The sequence below is a fragment of the Stenella coeruleoalba genome (assembly GCF_951394435.1).
Source record: "Stenella coeruleoalba genome assembly, chromosome: 5".
Classification (NCBI taxonomy): Eukaryota; Metazoa; Chordata; class Mammalia; order Artiodactyla; family Delphinidae; genus Stenella; species Stenella coeruleoalba.
In genome coordinates this window covers 113,401,004-113,425,993 of record NC_137150.1, presented here as the reverse complement: position 1 = coordinate 113,425,993, position 24,990 = coordinate 113,401,004, and positions in this window count along the sequence as shown.

Here is a 24,990-nt window from a genome sequence, read left to right as displayed (position 1 = left end):
GAGAAAAAGTCTTATTAAGGATACATTATTTGTGGTAGATTGAGAAATATTAAGAACAGATAAGGTCTACTGAAATAATTCAGATTAAAGATTAATTAGGGATGTGGCTATGGAATTAAAAGAGACAAATGAATGTTAGAGTTGTTCGGAGATCAAGTCTAGAAAACTTGGATGTGGAGTTAAATAGAACTCGATCAGTGACTAGAAATGGTGATGTCAAAAGATAGATGTTTCAAACAAGGGGAGGATTAATAAAGGGGCAGATGAGGGAGGTGATGAGGTAGGTTTAAATATAGTATCTTGAATTGCCAAAAGCATATATATGGCCTCATGTCTAGTAGAGAGTTAGGAAGTACTAATTTGTGAGAGGATTGAAATAGAGAAATAGGCTTGGTATGCATCTATAAAGGAAAAGCATTAAACTTGTGGAAGCAAATGATACGCTAGAATTATTAGGGTGCTTATAGGGAAGAAAATAAAATCAAAAACAAGTCTTAATGGATACCTATATTTAGAAAATGGGAAGAGAAATGAAGTCCAAAGGAGATAGTCAAAGACTCAGTGTGTAATGAGTCAAAAAGGACAAACATTTGTCATAAAAGCCAAGGGAAGAGAGAGAGCTTAAAGGAAAAAAAAAAGAAAACAAAAGCAAGTTTAACCATGTCAAATGTTCATCTTGAACTGAGTAGGGGAAAGTAATATGTGAAAAGGTTACTGAACTTCTAGATGAAGACATTGTTAGTGAACAATCGTTCAAGAGGTCTTGTGGGGCAGAAGCCATAAAGCAGGAAATTGTATTCTCATATCGATTTTTATTAAATTCACATGTTCAATTTATGAGAATTTACCCAAGCATCCTTTAATTCAACAACACATGCATTACTTTGGAAAAGGTTTACATTATATGCAAATGGAGAATAATTTGAAAATTGATATGCAAAGTTAAAACACATGTATTATATAGACCCACAGACATAGAAAACAAACTTATGGTTACCAAAGGGGAAAGAGCGGGAGGGATAAATTAGGAGTTTAGGATTAACATATATGCACCACTGTATATAAAATAGATAACCAACAAATACCCACTATATAGCACAGAGAACTATACGCAATATTTTGTAATAACCTATAAGGGAAAAGAATCTGAAAAATAATATACATATATATGTGTGTGTGTGTGTGTACATATATATATATATATATATATATGTAAAATTAATCACTTTGCTGTACACCTAAAATTAACACAACATTGTAAACCAACTACACAGCAATAAAAAAATAAAATGAACTAGATCTTAAACAATAAAAAACAAAGAAAAAATACATTTTATTTTTGCCTTTTGCCCCCAAAATTTTAGTTAAATTTATGCAAAAATGAATTTCATGATGTTTTTTGGATTATCTTTTTTTCTTCCCTATTAATATTTTCCTAGGATTCATCAAAATATGGGCATGATTTTACTATCCATTTTTAAATTTTTTCTGAGCATGAGGTAAATACCTGTTTTAAAATTCTTAGTTTAGATTGACTAGCTTGGTGTTTTAATTACACAGGCTCATTTCACTTTCTTTGGTTAGCCATGCACATCTCTAATTTCAGTTGGAATATTGGCCACTCAGGATCACATTACTTTTCAGTGTCATTTGTATCAATTCTTTTTTGTTACAGAATTGTTTATACTAAATTCACTAGAAGCAGTGAAATCTTCAGCAAAGTGGCACTGGAAAGAGTTAATTTTCAAGGCTGAACTGTTCCCATAGTTCCTACTATAATTGCTGCTAATTATTTTTATGTTGTAATGAAGCAATAATGATCAAAGCACAGGGTATTTCTTAGGGATTCATGACTGGATGGCTTTGCTTCAGGCCATTAGCCCCAGTCATTAATTCCCCTGGAAATACTTTGTGCTGAGGTCATTATTGTTAATAACAGAGCTGTATGAAAACATTTGCACACTCTCTATAGTAAAACTGTTGATTATTTTCTGCCTGTAAAGTTTTGTGATTGAGAAAACTAAGACTGATGAAGTTTGACCAAGAGAGAAAAATATTGTTCAGTGGAGAGGAATATGACATATATTTGACATATATGTAATATGATACCGTGTGTATGTATATATTTATTTAAACACTTAATGTGGACAGATGAACAAGCACTGCATCTTATTTTTTGTCCTTGGACCGTATAAACATACTTAATTTGTGAATATATTTAAAAAATTTTATTTTATAATTTGTGAATATATTACATATCAGTTGAAGATTTTAAGGACTGCCATTCCTAATTATAGTTACATTCTCCATTATGAGAAACAAATATTGGGCAAATTTGCTTTCTCCTACTATACATCTGTTCCTCCTTTACACCACTTGGAGAATGAACATGAATAAAAATTTCTTTGAAAATTAATTCTCTATTCAGTAATAAACCAAAAATACACTTTTGTTTTCCCCATTATAATTTCCTTAAAATAATGACAGGTGGTGGGACTATAATTATCACACTGGAAATGTTTTATTTTATTGTTTTTAATATCCTGTATGCACATCAATGTAGTTCTCACCAAAAGAGTAGCTACAATGTGAGATTTAAGACCGGGGAAAATTAAATGGCCAAACAACTTAAACTCTGTCTTAAAGTTCACAGACCATTCCTAATCAAAGGACTATAATTGAATCTTCTCTTTAAGCTTCAAGTTAAGCTTCCTTAAGGGCAAGTGGTTGCCCTCAGAAAAAGGTTAGAGAAAAGGAGACACCAAATCGTTAAACTGGAATTGAGCAAAACTCAATATATTCTGTCCTCCCTTTACTCCCTTGTAAATGAAGTTGTTTCTGTGATAGACCTCAGTCAGTCACTATTGAAGTTTAACTTCTGAAGAAAGATAGTTTCTAATATTTATTAAAGTTTTTAATTTGTACTTTTAAGACCATTACAGATAATTGCTATTTAGTTATCTTTCATATTCTCCTATATTTAAAACTTATATAGTGAGGAAAATAAACAAAAGGGAGAGGGATATAGCTAGGGAGGATTTCAGATATTTTCCCTATATAATTAACTCTACCCAATATAACTGAAAACATTAGGTACCATACAAATGTAAATTTTTAAAAATTAACAAGCAAAAAAAACCCAACTTGGATAAAATTTTTTTAGACTTAAATATGGCAGAAAGAAATATGGCAGAAAGCTGGTGATTCAATCTGTATTTCTCAAATAGGTGCAAATCAATGAAATGTGAATTAGTGGAAAGATCTATCCTCATTTTACAGATGAAAAAGCATGGTTCAAGTAACTAATTTAATTGAGGTAAATCACCTACAGAACAGCAGAACTAGGGCTTAAATTACTCACAAGGCATATTTTTCTCCCTTGTTCCCCTTGGTTTTATCACAGAGAAACATTCACTAGTCTGTCGTTTTTAAACACTTTCTATAGATACACAGATGTCAATAGTGAGACAACTCTTTTCAGTAGTTGGTGTGATGGTTAACCTTATGTGTCAACTTAGTTGGATCATGGTGCCCAGAGATTTAGTAAAACATAATTCTGGATATTTCTGTGAAGGTGTGTCTTGGATGGAGTTAAACTTTATGTCAGTGGATGTTGAGTAAAGCAGGTTATTCGTCATAAAATGGGTAAGCCTCATTCAATCAGGTGAAGGCATCACTAGTCTCTACAATCTCATGAACCAATTCCTTAAAAAAAAATTTTCTCTCTCTAGCCCTATGTGTATCTACGTAGATACACAACCTGAAGAATCTTGACTAATACAGATAGGAAAAAAAAAAGAAATAGGAAATATTGTGATGAACCAAATGTATATGTACAGATATGGAGGACATAGTATGAATTTGAAAATATCTTTGAGTGGCGTTTCAAAGGGATCCCTACCCTTTCCCTACCCCCAGAAACAAACAAACAAATAAAACACCATTGCAAAAACTTCTGGGTAGAGTGTGGGTTGATATGATGATCTAGTGATTTTTTTTTTTTTTTGTGGTACGCGGGCCTACTCACTGTTGTGGCCTCTCCCGTTGCGGAGCACAGGCTCCGGACACGCAGGCTCAGCAGCCATGGCTCACGGGCCCAGCTGCTCTGTGGCATGCGGGATCTTCCCGGACCGGGGCACGAACCCGTGTCCCCTGCATCGGCAGGCGGACTCTCAACCACTGCGCCACCAGGGAAGCCCTAGTGATATTTTATTTATGCTTTCTTGCACTGTGAAATGCTGAAACCATTTATATTTGATATACCTAAGCTCTGATTTCCCTTAGAAAATCTAGGTTCATATGTAGTTTAAAACAAAAAAATACTTAGGAAACTCTCTTTCCAAACTAATTTCTTTTTAAATTTTTATTGGAGTATAGTTGATTTATAATGTTGTGTTAGTTTCAGGTGTACAGCAAAGTGAATCCATTATACATATACATATATCCAGTCTTTTTCAGATTCTTTTCCCTTATAGGTTATTACAAATTATTGAGTATAGTTCTCTGTTCTATATAGTAGGTGTTTGTTGATTATCTATTTTGTATATAGTGGTGTGTATATGTTAATCCTAAACTCCTAATTTATCCCTCCCCTGCTTCCCCCTTTGGTAACCATAAGTTTGTTTTATACATCTGTAACTCTATTTCTCTTTTGTAGATAAGTCAGTCAGAGAAAGACAAATATCATATGATATTGCTTATGTGTGGAATCTAAAAAAGGTACAAATGAACTTATCTGCAAAACAGAAATAGAGTTACAGATGCAGTATAATTTTTGAGCAGGATATATATAAATGAATTTATGTGTATGTGTATATATGGAAATAATAATTAGCTAAACAGATAAATGTGGAGGTTGGGAAAAATATATCCTTTGTGATATGTATTTCACAAAGACTTCTATTTTCTATAAAATTAATTTGCTGTAGAAAGAAAAAATCCCTGAAAACATCTCAATAACATATCATCTCTCCCAGAGGCTTCATATTATTTCAATTACATGTAATTATATACACAGGTATATGTGTATATATACATTTATATATATATATATATATATATATAATTTCACGTTTATATGCAGGGTGGCCTATTTGCAATGAGATTCATTTCATACCTTATCGTTTTAACAGACCACCCACACATGCTTTAGAAGTACTCATGCCTACATAGCCGCTTAAGGTTCTTTCTCCTGTAACAGTCTCAATGGCGGGAGGTGGTTTCCTCAAAAACAGAGTATCATGGGCAAGGGGGTTTGTCTAGAATGGCAACATGTAGAAGAGAGTCAGTGTCCCCTATCCCTGGACTCAGCAAGGAGTAAAGATGATTCCTTCTTTTGGAGAGAAACGATACTTGTGATTCCTTGTATTTAATCTGTTATATTGCTAAACTGTTATCTCTATAATATCATTTCCAGCAGTGGCAAGGAGGGAGATAAATGGAAAAGAAGGCAAGAACTCAGTAGGAATGATAGCGTATTCTTTTTGCCATAGCTGTTTACCGCTAATTTTGCCGGCACAGAACGTTTTATGTATTTAAAGGGAGATACCTTCACACCCACATCTGTGGGACAGAGATAGGGAAACGGTTCCCATTTTTAGACAGTTACTTTGGATGCTGCCTCCTGGCCTTCCTTCTCTGAAATCTCTCCTGCATTATAGCATTTTCAGGATGAAAGGTAGGAAAGAACCTTCTCCTTAGGAATAAATACAAATGAACACTAAAAGTCTGCAGATAGATTCCTCCTCTACAATTATTTCACAGAATAGAAAAGTGGCAGGGCTCATCTTCATTATTTTATTTTGTGTAGTGCCTTTCACAAGAAGAGCTCAAGTTGATAATTTGATGATGAGCTATGATGATGATCAATTAAAAGTGAAGTATTATTCATGATAATTGAGGGCTTAAAATGAAAAGTTTTCATTTCAGAGTGGTGCCAAAAGCAAATTTTTACATAAATAGTATTATCCATCATTAGCTTAACATGCAGGCATTCTTTCCTATGAGAACAATTTTTAAGTAATATTTGTTGATTGCTATTCCATTTCCAAATGTAACAAAACCATCCATAATTCTACCACCCCAAAATAAAATGCTTTTTTCTTTTTTCCAAATTTACATATTTGTACATAATAAAAATGGTACTGTGAAATCATACAACTCTTTTAGACTTTATTTAGTGGAATAATACTATTCAATACAGAATACGAAAACCCTTCTACTAACGTATTTGTAAAGATGCTACAGTGGGGGAAATTCTGTTATCCTATTAATGCCTAAATTGTCATTATAGAATATAGTCTAACAGATATATACTTACTTCTTTAGAGAGATCTCTGCCTCCCTTCATCCAACTTTCCCTAGTACTACATTCCTGCAAAATTCTTGCTGAAATTCTAAGAATATCTTACATTTATGTTTTATAATGTTTGTAGTACTTTCACACTTATTATCTCATTTTTCTCTGTTTCTGTGTGTCATTAAGATAACAACAGACAATTATCTCCTATTTTACAGATGTATAAATTAAGCCTCATACAGATTTGCTGAAATTTTCACAAGTAAAATGGTAGTAGTTGAGCCAGGACTAAAACCTAAATTTCTGGTTCGCAAAAAGGTCGTATGTTGTATCACAGAGTCCTAAAAATATTCATATTAACAATCAACATCAGTGGCTTAAAAATTGGAGCAGAATTTTAAAATGGCCCATTATTTTGGGCCACTGTTACCTCCCTCTGGTTCATCTGTTTCATTGCCCACTATGGGACTTTCTTTAGTTCCAGGACACTTAATCAATGCCCACCATGTATGTGTCACCATTTTAGTGCCCCAAATGAGTATTACAGTATGAGTAACTTCTCTCTTCCAAGTTAAATACAGTCATTTATTTTCTTACACATCCATTTATTCAGTGCGGCAAAGGTTCCAGCAGTAGGTCCTAAGCTGAATAACCATTGGAAATGCAAACAAGTCAGAGAATGAATGGGCTAAGTTTATAGGAAGTAGGTGGACACCAAGGGTCAGAAGGAGAGAAGAAAGAGTATATGTTGGGAAGGGCAATTTGATTGTCACATTAATTCAAAACCATATGCTTCTTAACTCCTTTGGACAAGGTCTAGATATGAATTCCCAATTCAAGGAACCAAATCCTGCACTGTAATACCTGGTTATCCTCAGATTGTCCTTTGGCCCGTTTCTTTTAGAACAATGCAAGAGCCTTGGTGGTGGAGACCATAATAAAAGTGAATCAAATAAAATGCTTCATCAGTAGGGTTCCCGTTTAAAATTAAGATTACAAGTTTTGTGTCTAGGCAACAGGGTGTAATTCCAGAGGAGAAAGTTATTTCTCATCATCAACTTCAACATCTGGATTCCAGAAAGTAAAGACAAGTGGGGATAGATAAGGCACAAAAGTCAATAAAATATCCTGCCAGCAGTTCTCGACAAAGAAATTTCGAGTAGTTGATCTACCCTCTGGGTGCTGGTTATAGGACTAAAAGTGAACCCATCTTGAGAGTGAATGAGGAAAAACACTGTAGCCTAATCAGAGAGGGAACTTTTATTTATTTAATTTTTTAAAAAATTTTTCTTACTGGAGTATAATTGCTTTACAATGGTGTGTTAGTTTCTGCTTTATAACAAAGTGAATCAGTTATACATATACATATGTTCCCATATCTCTCCCCTATTGTGACTCCCTCCCTCCCACCCTCCCTATCCCACCCCTCCAGGTGGTCACAAAGCACCAAGCTGATCTCCCTGTGCTATGCGGCTGCTTCCCACTAGCTATCTATTTTACGTTTGGTAGTGTATATATGTCCATGCCTCTCTCTCGCTTTGTCACAGCTTACCCTTCCCCCTCCCCACATCCTCAAGTCCACTCTCTAGTAGGTCTGTGTCTTTATTCCTGTCTTACCCCTAGGTCCTTCATGACATTTTTTTTTTCTTAAATTCCATATATATGTGTTAGCATATGGTATTTGTCTTTCTCTTTCTGACTTACTTCACTCTGTATGACAGACTCTAGGTCTATCCACCTCATTACAAATAGCTCAATTTCGTTTCTTTTTATGGCTGAGTAATATTCCATTGTATATATGTGCCACATCTTCTTTATCCATTCATCTGATGATGGACACTTAGGCTATTGTAAATAGAGCTGCAATGAACATTTTCGTACATGACTCTTTTTGAAGAGAGGGAACTTTTAAAAGACTATTGAAGTACAGTTGACTTATTATATTACTTTCAGGTGTACAACATAGTGGTTCAAAATTTTTATAGATTATATATAAAATAATGTATAGATTATACATACAAAGTGGTTATAAATATTGATTATATTCCCTGTGCTATATATGATATACAGTAACTTATTTTATAGTTGGTAGTTTGTAGCTCTTAATCCCCTTCATCTATTTTGCCTCTACCCCTGTCCCTCTCCCTGTGGTAATCACCAGTTGTTCTCTGTATCTGTGAGTCTGTTTTATTTGTTTAGTTGTTTTGTTTTTTAGACTCCACATATATATGAAAACATACAGTATTTGACTTTCTCTGACTTATTTCACTAAGCATAATACCCTCCAGGTCCATCCATGTTGCTGCAAATAGCAAGATTTCATTCTTTTTATGGCTCAGTAATATTCCATTATATATATATATATATATATATATATATATATATATATATATATATATATACCACATCTTCTTTATCCATTCATCTGCTGATGGGCACTTAGATTGCTTCCATATCTTGCCTACTGTTAATAATGCTTCTGTGAACACTGGGGTGCGCGTATCTTTTTGAACTAGTGTTTTTATTTTCTTCAAATAAATACCCAGGAGGGTAATTGTTGGATCATATGGTAGTTCTATTTTTAATTTTTTGAGGAACCTCCATACAGTTTTCCAGAATGGCTGTGTCAATTTACATTCCCACCAACTGGGTGCTAAGGTTGCTTTTTCTCCACATCCTTGCCAAGACTTGTTATTTCTTGTCTTTTTGATGATAGCCAATCTGACATGTGTGAGGTGATATTTCATTGTGGCTTTGATTTGCATTTCCCTGATGATTAGTAATGTTGAGCATCTTTTCATGTACCTGTTGGCCATCTGTATGTCTTCTTTGGAAAAATGCCTATTCAGTCCTGAGAAGGAGAATTTTATGTTTTAGAGCAAAGCTAAGTTATGGGAGTAAGTGATTTTACTCACTGTCTCTATTCTAGTGTGGTCTGAGAATTTTCTGTTCAATGGGAGTTAGGTGTTTAACTCTGGGCAAGACACTGTGCCAAGTTTCTGGGGAATATAAATAGGAATAAGGCAAATTCCTTGAATTTAAATATAGGTGCTTAGACTCTATTAAATGCCAAAAAATGATTAAATAGAGAATCAAAACAGGAAAATACATATGGAGAATTGAGGGGACAACAAACATGAAAATGGTAAACTTTAAGCTGGCCATTCAAGGGAGGATCAACTTTATCAGCTAGATTTCTGGGTCGTGGCACATTGACCCCCCGCATTAATTATTTTTACTATACTGAGATTTGAGGAAAACTCTCAAATTATATGAAAGGCAACTATAAAAATAACTCTATGAAATATGACATTGAGTCTATTGTAGAGAGTGGTCAATGATTTTGTTCTTTATAACATAGGATCCTGAGAGAAACTGTTGTCTAGACTTAGTTCCAGAAATATTTTTGCTTAATAATTGGTTCTGTTGTATGGACTCTCTAAATGGTGCAACTGACCAGATTTTAATTTTAACACAGTTTGTTAAAAAGGAAATGTGTGGCCCAGGCATAGTTCTGCTTCATTTGATAGTCCTGTTCTTGTTCTTTATTCTTTAGCCTGTGCTTCAGTCTGCTTATTACATTTCATGTATCTTGCCTTTAATCTTTTCTAGATGAAGTAGGGTCAACATGGCTTCAGGAAAAATGAAAATTAAAATGGTGAAAATATAGTTTCAAAGTATAGTTTTAGCAGAGAGATAACCAGGATTCTGAACACAGATGTTGTTTGTAAGAGTCTGTAATACCCTTTGAAACACAACATGTTTGAAGAAGCACTGTTCTTATGGTAGTGGATCTGGAAAAGAGTAGATTCAGATTTGGGATTTGGAGGATACTACTGAACCAAAGAAATGTTGAATCCCTTGAGGATTTTCAACCCAGTGTCTTCATGCAGATTAGAAGAAAGATATTTCTTAGTGTCTCAGGTTGCAGCAAGAGAGCCAAGGTGATACCAGTATGTACTAGTTTCCTAGAGCTTCCATAACAAAGTGTCACAAGTTGGGTAGCTTAAGACAGCAGAAGTACATCAGTTCCCAGTTCTGGAGGCGAGATGTCTGAAATCAAGATGTCTCTGCCGAACCATGCTCCAATTGAAGGCTCTAAGAAGGATCCTTCCCTGACTCTTCCCAGCCTCTGGTGGTTGGCATTCCTTGGTTTGTAAACACATCACTCAAATACCTGTCTCCATCTTCACGTGGTATTCTTCCCTATGAATGTGTCCAAATTTTCCTCTGATTTCCAGATCCACTACTGTGAGGATAGTACTTCTCCAGAAGCAAGCAAAAATTTTATGCTTTAAAGGTTGTTTACAGAATTTTACAAACAACATCTGAATTCAGAATTTTGGTTATCTCTATGTTAAGATCTTCCCTACTTTTTTTTTTTTTAAGGCCCACTGTAATTCCCTATGATCTCATCTTAACTTGAGTCTACAGAGACTCTATCTCCAAATAAGGTCACATTTAATTCAACCCACAATAAGTAGTAACAACAGCAATGATACAGCAAAAATTATACTACAAACCAGGTTTTGGCCTCCTTCTCCAATAAGTCTTGTTACAGTTCCCTACTACTCAGCTCAAGTAGTTGTACAAGTTTATTTTTCCACTTTCAGTGATACCTGCTCTGTCGCTGTACTTGTACCTGAATTCTCCCTCACTGTATAGCTCCTTCAGATGAATGATTCATTGGCTGAGACAATCAGATGATTATTTCAGCTGCTAAAAATCTTGCTCCTTTCAGATGACCCACCCTGGACTCCAGTGAGCAAGTGATACTACATTTCCTCATAGACTCAAGCTCCTGTAGACAGAGGATTCCATACAAGCCACCTGGCTTAAGGAAAGTAAGGAGTCTTTGTTGACCCCTGTTCGAGTATGAAACATTTATCAACTTAACATGCATGGAATTCGGAGCTAGATCGAGATGAGTTCAAACTCTGATTTTGCAAATACTGGGGCAGACTATTCTATCTGGGCTTGGAAGAGGCACAACCATGTGTAAAACTGAGTCCCAGTTTTCCTGACACTCCAAAGCTTGAAGTAAAAAACAGTGAGCTCTATGACTCTCCTAGGAAACACCAGTTCATCAAAAGAAATAAATCTTATTTACATACAACTCTAGAGTAATTCAACAAAATATACATCCTGGTTTTGCCACTCTTGAGATCTGTGAACTCACACATTAATTCAACCCCTAAAATAAAATTCCTTTATGTATAACATGAAGGAGAAAACAGCAGTTGTTAAGAATCCGCCTGCCAATGCAGGGGACATGGGTTTGAGCCCTGGACTGGGAAGATGCCACATGCCACGGAGCAACTAAACCTGTGTGCCACAGCTACTGAGCCTGCACTCTACAGCCCGTGAGCCACAACTGCTGAGCCCACATGCCACAACTACTGAAGCCCGAGAGCCACAACTACTGAGCCCACGTGCCATAACTACTGAAGCCCGTGCACCTATAGTCTGTGCTCTGCAACAAGAGAGGCCACCACAGTGAGAAGGCCATGCACCGCAGTGAAGAGTAGCCCCCGCTCGCCTCAACTAGAGAAAGTCCGCATGCAGTAACAAAGACCCAATGCAGCCAAAAATAAATAAATTTATGAAAAAACAAACAAAAACAACATATTCAAATGATGATCAATATGCCTTGTTTGTAATTTATAAATAATGATAACATACTTGCAATGGTTTGGTTTTTTGTTTGTTTTTAATTTTAATTTAAATAAGACTTTAAATAAGACTAAATATCTATTCATTCACACTTGAAAGTAGATGATCTACCAGAACTCATTTTGGGATTGGGGGAGGAAGGTGGGAAGAAGAAAGCAAACCTTTCAGAATAGGGACCATTTAAACATCACTGCACTGTTCGGATAAAATATGACAATGAAAGGAAAATGACATACTAGTAAATGTTTATTTCCTTATAATTTCCCCTTTCTAATGGATATCGATCTTCAACTACCATAAGCTGAATTTAGTACCCAATAAGAATGCTACAACCCTTTTCATATTATCACCAACACAAGTGGACTGCAGAATTTATATATCTTGAAGTTTAGAATGTTTCCTGCTTTGTGAAATCAGGATAAAATCTGCTTTCATTGGTAAATTTAGGGTATTAGAGTCAAGGCAAGTGGAGACTCAGAATGACAGCTTCTGAAGAGTTAAACTTATATATTTCTTTAAAATAACTAATCTAGGCATGTGTGCTTGGGAAACATTGGAAAATGTCATGGTAATATTGATGTACACTTCCCTAACGTGGAATTATTATATTTTTAGTAACCTCCTCAAAAATATTTTCCTTCTGTAATTGGCATTATTTCTATTTTCTGTCCTGTGTTTTATCCAAATAAATATCAGCCTAGTTTCATCTTCTTTTATGAAAGTGTGCTACATTTTGAGCACATGAGATCTGTCTATCTGCACATTTTTTTTTTACCCTTTTACTCTTAAATGCTTCAGGGTATATTTCCTAAGAATAATAATATTCTTTCATAACCACTGTACAGTTTAAATTTTTAGGGGATTTAATATTGACTCACTCTCCATGTTTTCTTGTCTACATATTCCAATTTTGTCAATGACATTCTTTATGGCAGCTTTTTCCCCTCCAATCTAAGATCCAGTCCAAAATCACAGGTTGCATGTAGTTTCCTTTAATCTGGAACATTCCTCAGCTGTTGTCTTTCATGACAGTAACATTTTGGAAGACTTCAGACCCTCTCTTTTCTTTTTTTTTTTTTAATTTTAACATCTTGATTGGAGTATAATTGCTTTACAATGGTGTGTTAGTTTCTGCTTTATAAAAAGTGAATCAGTTATGTATATACATATGTTCCCATATCTCTTGCCTCTTGTGTCTCTCTCCCTCCCACCCTCACTATCCCACCCCTCTAGGTGGTCACAAAGCACCAAGCTGATCTCCCTGTGCTATATGGCTGCTTCCCACTAGCTATCTATTTTACGTTTGGTAGTGTATGTATGTCCATGCCACTCTCTCACTTTGTCATAGCTTACCCTTCCCCTCCCCATATCCTCAAGTCCATTCTCTAGTAGGTCTGTGTCTTTATTCCCATCTTGCCCCTAGGTTCTTCATGACCCTTTTTTTTTTTTCTTAGATTCCATATATATGTGTTAGCATACGGTATTTGTTTTTCTCTTTCTGACTTACTTCACTCTGTATGACAGACTGTAGGTCCATCCACCTCACTACAAATAACTCAATTTAGTTTCTCTTTATGGCTGAGTAATATTCCACTGTATATATGTGCCACATCTTCTTTATCCATTCATCTGTTGATGGACACTTAGGTTGCTTCCATGTCCTGGCTATTGTAAATAGAGCTGCAATGAACATTTTGGTACATGACTCTTTTTGAATTATGGTTTTCTCAGGGTATATGCCCAGTAGTGGGATTGCTGGGTCATATGGTAGTTCTATTTTTAGTTTTTTAAGGAACCTCCATACTGTTCTCCATAGTGACTATATCAATTTACATTCCCACCAACAGTGCAACAGGGTTTCCTTTCTTTTCATTTTAATAATGTGTCTTAATGGGTTTGTCAGAACTATCTTCACATTTAGTTTCACATTTAGATGTGTATCCTGGCTCTAAATTCTATGTAAAAGTTTGTGCACTATTCAAGGTGTCATATTAGGAAGTGCACCTATGTCTCTCTACCTCTCAATGGTGATGGCAATTTGGATCAACATAGCAAATACTGTCTTGTTTCTCCACTGTAAAGTTACCATATTTCCCTTTGCATCTTAAAAGCAATCTGTAGGGAGACCCTCTAAGACCATGGAAATTCTGCTCTTCATCAAAAAATCCCCTCCCTACTTAACTGAAAAAAATACTTTTTATGATGAGTGCAAAATGATGATTTTCTAACTCCTATACTTTCTCTACATTTATTGATCAGCATTCTATTTTAAAGAAGAGCCCTCCCTTCTTTTTCCTTATTTACTTACTTATTGATTATCAGTATGGATCATTTGTTTCTATTTATAATTCATTACTCTCCCTGCTTAATTACCTTGTTCCAGGCTTGGTTAGTGGGATCATCTTCAAGCTGGTGATGGTTTCCTTTTAATAGGTCATCATTTCTTTTTGCACATTTTTACTTTCTTGCGTAGTAAATTATTCCAGACTCAACCTACCCTGTTCTAGACCATAAATTGGTAAATTATCTGAAGATTCCTGTTTAATTTTTCATGGGGAGTGGTATAGAGGTGTGTGGGTTCTACATGTGCTTGTTGCCACTGGAGTTTCTCTATTGGCTTTGCAACAGACAGAAGTAGTATTTATACCATAAATTCATACTGATACTTCTAACTGCAATCCACCTCAACATTATTCTTCCTTCCCTCCTTGCCCCCTTGCCATATTTATACTTTCCTTCATCTACAGTAGGGACCCTGGCTCTCAGCAATAACAATACACTTATTCATTTGCTCAAACCTACAAATCCTGTGTAATAATCTGAGAATCGTTTCATCCATACTAGTACAAAAGGAATTCTACTAAAAAAGTTCAATATTTCTTTGCATTTCCACCCAAATCCCAATATCCCACCCCTAGACTGAGGGTACATAGTCACATACTGTGTTCTAAAGTTACTTTGATTAAATTTTTTGCTTGGTTTACCTTTATCCCCCTGATGTGATATTGAAATACAGTTGAGTTCATCTGTTTTAATTTTAGTTTTTTAAATTCTCATTGTCATTGACTTATTTTAAATTTTTGAATATGTAAAACATTAACATGCTCCCAAGAGTCAAATACATATAAAAAGATACACTCAGAAAAGTGTAACTCCCTCTTTTTTTCTTCTTTCCACTCATACCTCGCCTGTAATAATTTCATAGTTTTCTGGTTTCATAGTTTCATAGTTTATCTTTCTTATATTTTTTCTTCAAAGAGGAGATATATGCATGCTTATTTACATATATAGTTTTTCTCTTGCCTTTTGCTTTATAAAAAATTTAACAATATATTTTTAGGGGGGAAAGTTATCATTTTTTAAAGACAACAATATCAGCTACATGGAATGTGTATGTAATAGTATAGAATAATATACAAAAAGGAGAATGAGTCCACAGAGGAGAAGCATTGCATTCTCATGTTGAGGACAGTAAGGTAACTTCTGTCATTCTATCAGGTACAGCCTGTGCCAGGCCACATTAAACTACATGCTTCCCTCAACTTCCCACTGCAAGACTAAAAATTCATCTTTTCACTTTTGCCTCCTATTCTCTGTGGAAAGACTGTCCCTTCTCTTAAAACTAGTCTTTAAGAATTTGGTTCTTCCATTTCATTCTGGCTTTCCTTCTTGTCAATATGTTTTTTTCCATTAGATTATTTTCCTCATAATAGAAGTGTTTCTCACCATATTCCATGTCTTAATTACCTCCACTATCCTCTATCTCCTTCTGGACATCTCAGCATTTCACTCTCACCCTTTATTGTAAAACTTCTCAGACAAAAGGTTTAAGGTTCATAGACTCTTCCCTATCTTCCATTCACTCTGTAATTCATTTCAGTATTTATTCTTGCCCACCACTCAAATCATTTTTCAATTTTCCTTTCTAAGTCATTGATGATGACACTGATGACCATTACCTCTTTCCTACTCAAAGTATGGTCAAAGCACCAGAATAAACAGCATTACTTAGGAGTTTATTAGAAATGTAGCACGGATATAAGGGAAGGATAAATAGAGCTTGGTGGAAGAACTGTCAATGTATTTGGTAGTCTTTAACCAGCCAATGTCCAATTTAGAAGGAGAGAAATAAAGGAATCAGAAGAGCACATTCTTTCTATTTAAGATAGTTCCCAGGGGCTTCTCTGGTGGCGCAGTGGTTGGGGGTCCACCTGCCAATGCAGGGGACGCGGGTTCGTGCCCTGGTCTGGGAGGATCCCACATGCCGCGGAGCGGCTGGGCCCGTGAGCCATGGCCGCTGAGCCTGCGCGTCCGGAGCCTGTGCTCCGCAGCTGGAGAGGCCACAACAGTGAGAGGCCCGCGTACTGCAAAAAAAAAAAAAAAAAAGTTCCCAAAGTTGAGCACTCCAGCTTATGCCTACATTCCAAGTCACCTATACTGGAGAGTTTGGGAAATGTAGTTTTTCTTCCAGGTGGCCACATGCATAGCTAAAAATTGAGATTCTATTAATTTTAAAGAAAAAAAGGGGTGAGAGAATCAAAATTCAGGACAACTAACAATATCAATGTTAAACTGTCCAAAATGGAAAGCTTTAATTTCCTTCTTCACACATTTCAAAACAAAATTTTTCCTATCCCAATCTTTCCCATCTCAGAAATTTGCATTGTTACTCAAGCCTGTTATTCATCCTTGATTATTTCCTTTCTCTCACCTCTCCCAATTTATCATGAAGTCCTACTCATATTTTATATATTTCTATGTTTATGTCATTCCGTCGCCACAGCTGCCTTCTCACTCCAAGCCAGTGTCATCTCTCTTTGGTTCTCTGTAATCCTCTTCTACTTGGTCTCACTGTCCACACATTTGTTTACCTACCATTCATTCTCCATAGAAATGTCAGAGTGATCTTTTAAACATGGGAATCATATCATTCCTTCATTTAAAAATCCCATTTCAGGCAGGATAAAATCCAAAAACCTCCGATTTGAGTTTTCTGATTTGTTTCCTTTCCCACCTCATCTTGTGTATTATTGTCCTTCTTATTGGCCAGACTTCAGCCCTGTAGGCTTTTTGTTGTTGTTGTTCTATTTCTCAGAGATACAGGACACTTTTATTTGAGTTTATTATTCTCTGTGCTTAATAAAGTGATTTTTATTTGTTTCTTTTTCTTTTTCTCTTTTTAGCACTCTGCATGATGAGATCCTTCTCATCTTATTGGTGCTTCATCTTAAAGGACCTCAAATGAACTTCTCAGAAATGCCTTTCTGGACCAACATCTCTAAAACAGTTTACTCTAGAATTAGTCTATATCATAGCAGCCTTTGGATATCTTTTGGACATTTATCTGATCTATAATTATTTCATGTATTGATTTATTATTTTACTGTTCATCTCATCCTATCTATAAGGCAGAGTCCTTATCTGTCTTGTTTTCACTTTATCTACAACACTTAGCACAGTGCTTAGCATATAGAGAGGCTCAATAAATATTTTCTGAGTGAATAAATAAATGATTGAAGGTATGTTCTTCTAAAAGAACTCCCAGTTAAGACAACTATTGTGTGGCTTTAGTCAAAACTTATTCTGGAGTAGCTGGACATTTGCAAGTTGAAGAAGATAGGCTTCAGTCACTCATAATCCTTTTCTTTAGTTAATGAATTTATTAATTAAAGATTGCACAGAGGGCTCTAATATTAATATTACTATTAGGTCCCTCTTTGCAATATTAATATTAATAAATATTAACATGAAGTCTATAGGCATTTCTGAAAATTGTTTCCAGCTGATAGCATCTCTTCTCATTTTTCTATCACACCTGTAATACTTTCCTTCTTCTACAATCCTACCCCCTTCTCCTCCTTCTCTTTATAATCATCATCACCCCCACCCTCACATATCTTCTCTGTTATTCCCTGGATTTCTATCACTAAAAGCAAAATTTAATATTTTGTTTCAAACTTTAGTTGAACAGCTTTGAGAAAAAAATTTTAAGAGAGAATGGAAGATCTTTGGGGGTTCAAATCCTGAAACATACATTCAGAACTCAATGTCTTCATTGCTTTGGTTACAGAAATGACCAACTTTGCCCTTTTATGCATGGAAACTTTCTAAAGTCTGGTTTTGACAATTTGTGGAAACATAAACTAAGGAATACATTTTGTTGCCACTTCTAATCCAACTTGGGTTCTCTAGTGGACCCTGATTTTCAGAATGTAAAATTTTTATATGAGCAAACAATGCAGTAAATTACTGCTCTTAAATATTTGTTTCAAGGCCCATATATCTAGGAATAATTCCTCAATCTTGGCAGATGAATTATTCCTATGGTTGCAATATGAATTATATTCTAAGTAGAACAACAAGCCACTCAGGAAGCACATTTTTACTCAACACTACTACTTCTGGATGAACTGTAAAAATGTCATTGCAACATTTTCCAGATTATCTCAACTTTACAAAAAAAAATGGTTTTTAAATAAATATTACAAATTATTTTTTTTTCTTGAGGTTTCTTGACACTTATTTCCTAAATGTCCTGTCAAAAATTTAAAACTGAAAATGCCATCTAGTGAGGGTTATATTACATTAAATAATAAAAACCTTTACCATAGTTCTTACCTTATAAAACAATGATTTTTATAATTAAAGACATGTGTTGTTTCCTTCTTTAAAGATAGATTGTTAGATGATAGTTGATTTAGGATATCTGCCAAGGTTATTTGAAACTGTATAGTTTAAGCTAAAGAAATTTGCCAAGCAGAATATGGTTTATCAGAAGTTAAATTAGGGAAAAAATTCACAAATCAAGTTTTCTTTCACTTAAGCTTTCAGATCTAGCTAAGAAACATTCAAGTCTTGACAGTTCAGGATGAGGGGTTTTCATACCAACAGTACTGCTTTTCTGTGCCTTGTAATAAATTTTTTTAAAAGGAGGTAAAGACAGTGCTCTATCATCAAACTCTCCTATTCTATATAAAAACTTAGTCAAATATATTTTCTTCTCTCTTTTGAGAAAAATAATACATTTTTGCTGAGTCATTTCAAACTAAGCATTAGTTTTGTTTTTAGACATACTTTTAATTACAACATATTAATGACAATCTCAGCTCTACAAAACTATGTAAAGGTGTATGATCAAGACCTGATACTGCTTTGTTAATTAATTTTCTGTGATAAGCTTACAAATGGATATATTTCTCCATGGCATGTTGATTCTACATAGTAGGCCATCCTTCCATCATACCTGTACAACTTTTAACCAAGCTTTTTCATGCTCCCTAAGTTTCTAATATTAAATTTTTTAATTTAACCATTTTTTGACAACACATTCTAATTCTGAGCTGGATCAAATTACGATACTATTCCTAAGTAAGCAGCAGACTGGTTATGAAATCATATCTATTTCAGTCATTATGTAAGAATTAAATGGTAGAGATTATGATTCTGCTATTAAAAATATACTTTAATTACTTTTTTTCTATTATGGACTAGAATACTGTTATATATTTGAATGAGAAACAGGTAAACCAAAATCAAAGACCAATAATTTTTTCTCTTATGATGAAAGTGAACTTGAGTAAGGAGTTTTGTCCTGAGCATTTTCTTACTTTTCAATCATATATACATATATATACAGCATACTTTTGTAAATCTAAATCCAGGAGTGAGGGTCTTTTTGTACTGGGCTCATGCTTTAATCTTCTATGCTCTAATATTTCATATCAAGAGTGAAACATTTTAAAGGAAATTGAGGGCTGCCAAAAAAGTTTATGATTGCCTATTCAAGATAATAATTATTATGAAATATATTGAGAGGAAAAAAATCTTTAGCTTTGATATGAATATCCATGCCAATAGTTAAATGGACATACATCAAATTAAGTCTCTCATTTCTTCAAGAAATAGCCTAAAGCATAGATCAGGTTAAATTACAGCATAGACCTCTAAAGAAATATGAGCATTAACATTACGGTTTGTCATGGAGCTACCTGATAGGAAGTATAAAATATATTGGGTTGGCCAATAAGTGCCTTCGGTTTTTAAGTAAAAATAAAAGACACATTTTTCATTTTCACCAAGAACTTTATTGAACAACGTATTCACCCTTTTGTTCCAGGACCTTCTGCCATTTTTCAGACAATTTCATAATTCTATCTTCTGAAAACTTTTTATTTTTTTGAGCAAAGAACTCTTCCTGGTGCCTTTTACAGTTTTCCAGGGAATTGAAATTTTTTCCATTAAGAGAATTTTTTTAAAGACATAAGTAAATAGAAATTTGAAGGTACAACGTCTGGTGAATATGGATGAATCAGAACTTCCCAGCCAAGCTGTAACAGTTTTTGCCTGGTCATCAAAAAAACACTTGGTCTTATGGTACCCTAATGGAAGATTATGAGTTTTCTGTTGGCTAATTCTGGATGCTTTTCATCGAGTGCTGCTTTCATTTGGTCTAACTGGGAGCAGTACTTGTTGGAATTAATCGTTTGCTATCCCAGAAAGAGCTCATAATAGAGGACTCCCTTATCCCACCATATACACATCACTTTCTTTGGATGAAGACTGGCCTTTGGTGTGGTTGGTGGTGGTTCCTTTCACTTGCCCCATGATCTCGTCTGTTCCACGTTATTGTACAGTATCCACTTTTCATAACCCATCACAATGTGTTTTAAAAATGGAACGTTTTCATTACTTTTAAGTAGAGAATCGCATGAGGAAATACGGTCAAGGTTTTTTTCGCTTAACTTATGTGGAACCCGAACATCAAAGCAATTAACATAACCAAGCTGGTGCAAATGATTTTCAACCCTTGATTTGGATATTTTGAGTATATTGGCGATCTCCCACATGGTATAACATTGATTGTTCTCAATTAATGTCTCGATTTTATCGCTATCAATTTCAACTGGTCTACCAGACCATGGAGCATCGTCCAGCGAGAAATCTCCAGCATGAAACTTCACAAACCAGTTTTTACATGTTTGATCAGTCACAGCACCTTCTCTGTACACTGCAGAAATCTTTTCTTGCATTTCAGTTGCGTTTTTACCTTTCTAGAAATAATAAAGCATAATGTGCCAAAAATGTTGCTTCTTTTCTTCCATCTTCAACATTAAAATGGCTACACAAAAATTCACCAATTTTGATGTCTTTTTTTAAATGCACACTGATATGACAGCTGTCACATACAATCTAACAAAATTGTTTCAAATGAAATTAAAGACAACTAATTGCTACTAGAACCATCTTACGGAAAAAAAAATGAATGAATGTTTTGGCCGAACCAATAGCATTTTTAATTGTAATGACATTTTAAAAAATGGAGTTGGCACTCTTATGGAGGTTGAGAAGTCCCAGTGAGCAAGTTCAGAATCAGGAGAGCTGATGGTACAGTCTGAGTTCAAGTCCAAGGCAGAAGAAGAGCAACGTCCTAGGCTGACAACACTAAGGCAGAGAGAAAGCAACTTCTCCCTTAGTCAGCCTTTTTGTTCTATTTATGCCTTGAATGGTTGTATGAGGCCCAACCATACAACCTATATTGGGCAGGGCAATCTGCTTTACTCTGTCTACCAATTCGAATGTTAAACTCTTCTAGAAATACCCTCATAGACATACCCCAAATAATGTTTAATGAAATTTCAGGGTATCTTGTGACCCAGTCAAGTTACACATAAAATTAACCATTACAAGCCCACCTTGTAAATTTGGCACCCATATGCATCTCTTTAAACCATATTTAACCTCCAAATAAAGATAATAGCAGGATCATAATTCCACCTAACATGATACAACTATCATACATAGAACTGAAAACACAGTAACTCCTTCCCCAGAAGAGGAGGTAAAGTCCTTGAGTGATGTTTACCCTTCTCCATGATATCCCATAATTAAAATGCAATGGCGTTATACCCTGAGAAAACCATAATTCACAAAGAGTCATGTACCACAATGTTCTTTGCAACTCTATTTACAATAACCAGGACATGGAAGCAACCTAAGTGTCCATCGACAGATGAATGGATAAAGGAGATGTGGCACATATATACAATGGAATATTACTCAGCCATAAAAAGAAACAAAATTGAGTTATTTGTAGTGAGGTGGATGGATCTAGAGTCTGTCATACAGAGTGAAGTCAGAAAGAGAAAAAAAAAAAAAAACGTATGCTAACACATATATATGGAATCCAAAAAAAAAAAAAAAAAAAAAAGAGGTTCTGAAGAACCTAGGGGCAGGACCGGAATAAAGATGCAGGTGTAGAGAATGGACTTGAGGACACGGGGAGGTGGAAGGGTAAGCTGTGACAAAGTGAGAGAGTGGCATGGACATATATACACTACCAAATGTAAAATAGACAGCTAGTGGGAAGCAGCTGCATAGCACAGGGAGATCAGCTCAGTGCTTTGTGACCACCTAGAGGGGTGGGAAAGGGAGGGTGGGAGGGAGTCGCAAGAGGAAGGAGATATGGGGATATATGTATATGTATATATGTATATGTATACATACATATTTGTTATAAAGCAGAAACTAACACACCATTGTAATGCAATTGTACCCCAATAAAGATGTTTAAAAAAAAAGAGTTATACAATGGTATAAAAAAAATGCAATGACATAAAATTAACAATACTTAAATACTATGATATAAGTTCAATGTAACTTATGTTACATGATAAGGGAATAAGAGAGAGAAGAAAATAAAGATATTTTCTTAGTGTATATATATTTATGTGTATATACATATTTAGGTATATACACATATGTATATATACACATTCATAAAAAAATAAGAAGAAAATATTCATTAACATTACAGTCCTTATTTCTGTAACCAGTTACATGGTTGTATTGAATAGCTGCTCTTTTTAACTATCTTCTTCCACTACTCAGTGTATTCGGTTTGCACTCAGCAAGCAACTCAGCTGGTATTAGTTCTTTATTTGGTGGAGCAGTCTAAACCTGGAATGAAGTCTAAACCTTCATTCTTAAAGGATCTTGACCACTAATATTCCTGCCTGGATAGGGTTGTTGTAATTTTCCATTGACCATAATCACAGAGCATGGTAATACTAGGACAAGCCCTAAGGGATCTCCTGTATTCCAGACATACTCTTCCCTACCTTCACTGGAGAGTAGCAGTCCAGTTTCCACTTAGTAGTCAGGATCAGTCACCATGGCCAGCACAGTAACTCCCTTCTTTTCCTACTGATTCAGTGGCTTGCAGAGTCCAAAGTGGTCAGCTGGAAGTCAACTTCCAGTTCAATGGAATCATTGTTGTGTCTCCTTATGGTAGTACTTCTCCCTTGGAACTAAGACCTCCAGGCCAACAGGGTATAAGACTGCAGAATTGGAAAGTAAAAATTTTGCTAATGGGTCACTAGGGGTAATAATGAGTGATGTGACTACTATTTCCACTCCTTGATTCCTGCACCAGTGAATCCTGGCTATAGGAGAAACATGACCATATACTGGATGCTGATTCAGAACATATACAGCCTTCTGGAGAACCTTGCCCATGACTCGCAAGGTATTACCACCTAATTGGTGCTGTAACTTCGTTTTCACAAGGCCATTCCACCCTTTTATCAAGCCAGCTTCTTCAGGATGGTGAGGAACATAGTAAGACCAGTCAATTTCATATGTATCTGCCCATTGCCACACTTCTTTTGCTATAAAGTGAGTTTCTTGATCAGAAGCAATGCTGTCTGTAATATTATGACAGTGGATAAGGCATTCTATAAGTCCACAGATGGTAGTTTTAGCACAAAAACTGAGTACAGGGAAGACAAATCCATATTCAAAGTGTCTATTCCATTAAGAACAAAAATCTACTCCTTCTATGATGGAAGGGATCCAGTGTAATCAGTCTACCACTAGGTAGTAGTTGATCACCTTGGGAAAGGTTCCACACTGGGGACTCAGTGTTGGTCTCTGCTGCTGCCGACAGTGGCTATAGCTGCTCAACAGTGGCTATAGCCAGATCATCCTTGGTTAGTGAAAGTCTGTGTTGCTGAGCCCATGCATAAATTTTATCCCTGCCACCATGGCCACTTTTCATGAGCCCATAGGGTAATGACTAGAAAGAGAGGTTGACTTATACCCACAGAATGGGTCATTCTATCCACTTGATTATTCCTTTGCTGAGGTTACCCTTTGTGAAGTTCATATAGATGCAACTATCTTCATTTTTTCCCCCATACAGAGATATCTATTGACATACCTCATTCCCAAATTTAATTGTCCCCAGTTTTCCATTTGTGTTCCTTCCAAGTCCCTGACCATCTAGCCAAACACAGCCCATCAACTGGTATATAATTGCACATCTGACCAATTCTCTTTGCCAGCAAGGTGAGCAAACCAGTGCACTGCTTGAAGTTCTGTCCACTGGGCAGATTTCCCTTCACCACTGTCCTTCAGGGATATCCCCAAAAGGGGCTATAATGCTACAGCTGTCCTCTTTCAGGTGGTACCTGCATTTGGTGCAGAATCATCTGTAAATCAGGCCTGAGTCTTCCCTTTCTTTGTCGTTTGATTATAGGGAACTCCCCATGAGGCCAAATGTGTAGGCTGGGAGAGAGAAGGCAGTGTAGCAGGAGTTGGAACCATGGGCATTAGGGCCACTTCTTCCTGTAGCTAACTTGTGCCTTCAGGGCCTATTCAGCCCAATCATGTATACACCACTTCCATTTCTTGATGGAGTGTAGCTGTGCACACATGACTTTATCTAGCTTGGTGGGTCAGATAACACCCAGTTCTGCTAGGCATCTCAGGTGACATGGTAACTTAACGGCCCACGGGTAAGCGTTCATTCTCTCCTAAGGCGCAGTAGCAGGCCAAGAGCTATTTCTCAAAAGGGAGTAGTTATCCATAGAGATGGCAGGTTCTGCTCTAAAATCCTTAGGGCCTGCACTGTGATTCATATACAGGGGCTTACCAAAGGCTCCAATCAGCATCCTTATCTGACACTACAAGCACCACTGAATCTGTTGGATCCTATGGACCAAATGGCAGAATCACCCACA